The 2771-nt window shown below is 37.7% G+C and overlaps 1 non-coding gene across 1 annotated transcript; it reads right to left on the bottom strand.

Annotated features, from left to right (window-relative positions):
* Window positions 1-2415: 2415 nt before the first annotated feature.
* Window positions 2416-2546, bottom strand: LOC142437755 (small nucleolar RNA SNORA1). Its single transcript, XR_012782277.1, has one exon. It is a non-coding gene; the product is annotated as a small nucleolar RNA SNORA1 (small nucleolar RNA).
* Window positions 2547-2771: the final 225 nt, after the last annotated feature.

Below are 2771 nucleotides of genomic sequence, written 5' to 3'. Positions count from 1 at the left end.
GTGGAAAAGCAGGTGTAAAATCATCACTGTCATGGAAAAATCAACAAAGTGGTGTCTAAGGCAAAGTCATAAGTGTCATGGTGGTTATTGCCTTGCTCTCTCTCTTGGAGAAATTGTGCTAGAGTATGCAGAGGCTCCTGTCAAGGAAGGAGTCTCCTGCCAACAACCAGCACTGGGTTTCCATTTATGGGAAGAAGCAATTGGAAGTTCATTTTTATTTTTAACATCGTCGTGAACTGGGTGAATGTTTACTGAGCAAAACAGTTTTCCATTCAACAAACATTTTTCACACTTTTATTAGCACTTCACATGTCATACTTTCATTCATACAATCATATCAAAAGAATTGTGCAATTACTATCACATTCAATTCTAGAACATTTGCTTCTTCCTTCTAGTCATTGTTGTTCATGTAATTGTTTTTTTCTAATTGTGACAAAAATATGCACAAGAAAACATTCTCCATTTCCACAACTTCTACATGTATAATTCAGTGGCATTGATTATCATTTGTGTTGTGAAACCATTTATTGGTATCCTTACCCAAATTATTTCACCACCATTAACATAAACTCAATGCTCTCTCAATCCTTTCTCCTTCACTCGTGGTAACCATTGAAAAAGTTTGGTTTCTTTCTTTCTTTTTTTTTAGTAGTTTTCTTGATATAGTATTCACATATCATATGCCTCCATGGTTTAATCACTTTTTAAAAGATTTGTATATACGTCATCACCATCAGTTCTAGTACTCCCTGCCCATTGGCATTCATTGTTTACTACCCAAACCCTCTTACTCTCCATATCCTCAATAAATTACTGCATCAGTTATTCTCTCTAGACATCTTATCTTTCTGTGCTTCACAAACTGGAAACCCAACAAAAGCAATAAAAAACAAAGACAAAGCAAAATGGCGAGAAGAAAACAATAATATAAAGATAAAAATATAAATAAATAGTAAGAACGAAAAGAGCACCATCAACATTTAAAACGCCAGAGAAGAAATTTCTGTAGTGGAGCAAGCAATAAATACTGCAGCCAAAACAAATTCAGCTTGGGTCAAGAAGGAGGTCAACAGACCAAATATATTATACCATGGTTCGATCACCACAATCAAGTTTACAATAATTTCTGTCTGATATTAAGGCTGTTTGAGTGCCTTGGCTGTGGCTACAGGGGCTCTGTCACAGGCTTAATTTGACTGGATTCTCGGCAGCTTGATTTGAGGTTCCCGCTGTCCTCCATAGCCTTCTACAAATTGGGTGCTAATTTAAGCTCTGATATTTTGCCCTTCGTCATATTTGGATTATGTTATTGTCATCTTTGGATCACACAGACTTGTGTACTTCTTTAGTGTGGATTCTCACTTAGAGGGTTGCTGGTTTAAATACGTGCCTTTAAGACCCCAGACACTATTCCATTTCCTACCTGGGCGCCATCTGCTTTCTTCATCACACTTTGCTGTAGCACCTTTATCTTTGATGATCATGTCATGAAGACAAATATAGATCAGTGTCATGTTTGAAGAGCTAACACTTCCTGGATTGGGGCTAGCATTAAATTGGAGTCCAGCATCTACCGTCCAGCTTGTCCGTCGGTGACGACTGACTCTGATGCACTTTGGTGGTCATATTATGACAAAAACAAAAAACCACAAGAACAACTACTACAGCAACAAAAACAAAACAGAAGCAGAACAAAGAAATCAAAATAAACAAAAAGAATTGTCAACCATCCCCCTGGGTATAAGGTGATTACATTGATGGAATCAATAATGCTTCCAATGACATAGATTTTAAGATATTATTGATATGAGGAGCTTATGAGAGTATAGTCCAACTGCAAGCTTTAGTTCATGAGTTGTTATGGTCCATGAGTTTTATGAAGCTTTGCACAGATTGATTTCTTAATTGATTGACCTGTTTATGCTGAGCATGGGGATTGGTGCTAGAGGAAAATGTCCTGTGTCAATTGGTACACGAGCAGATCTTTGCCTAACAGTTTAAAGTCTCTCATATTAATACAAGGGAAGCATTGAGGCATTAAACAAATGCTGTTTCTAGGTCCCCTTCCCCGGTCACCCACTAAGCAAAGGGTCTCACCCGAGGTCCAATGACTACCATTTCCAGTCTTGGGATGCCTACCCTTTGCTTCCTCTTCCATCAAACTATTTCAGTTCTAACCTGAAGAATACAGGTAGTTTTGAGATAAGGCTCAATTCGTTCAGTTGGGCTTCTATGTTGAGTCCTGGCGTGGCACTTGGGGGATGCTATTTTATGACATTTATTGCAATCCCTAGAATGTAACATTATTGTTTGTATGTCTTCCCTGTATTTCCTGATTATGTCTTTGAGAAAATGCTGTACTTTTAGTTATCTATCTATTTATTTATTTCATGTTCTCCCCCCCACCCTGCTAAATTTTATAGGTCTCATTGTCACCACTGAAATTAATCTATAGTGATGGAAGAAAAACCTGTCACATTTTAAGCCGCAATTGTAATTCTGGACACCATGATCAGCTGGGCCCATTTTCATAGACTGAGGCTACAAAAATGCTGTAGTTTTAATCAAATGATTGAGGGTTCTGAATAGTGCGTACTCCCTGCTATTATTTTTTAACTTTTAAATCTATCTAGTGTTTACCTGAACATTGAAACATGAAGTTACAGGTCTAAAGGATGACAAAGGCCCATATTCTCAGGGGTTCCACCAATCCCTGTCAGATTTATAAGTCAGGTCATTTTAATGTGACCCTTTTCAGAGCAGTTAGC

Source organism: Tenrec ecaudatus, chromosome 1, assembly GCF_050624435.1.
Source record: "Tenrec ecaudatus isolate mTenEca1 chromosome 1, mTenEca1.hap1, whole genome shotgun sequence".
NCBI lineage: Eukaryota > Metazoa > Chordata > Mammalia > Afrosoricida > Tenrecidae > Tenrec > Tenrec ecaudatus.
The sequence above is the reverse complement of the archived record's forward strand: the minus strand, read 5'-3'. Positions and strand labels throughout refer to the sequence as shown.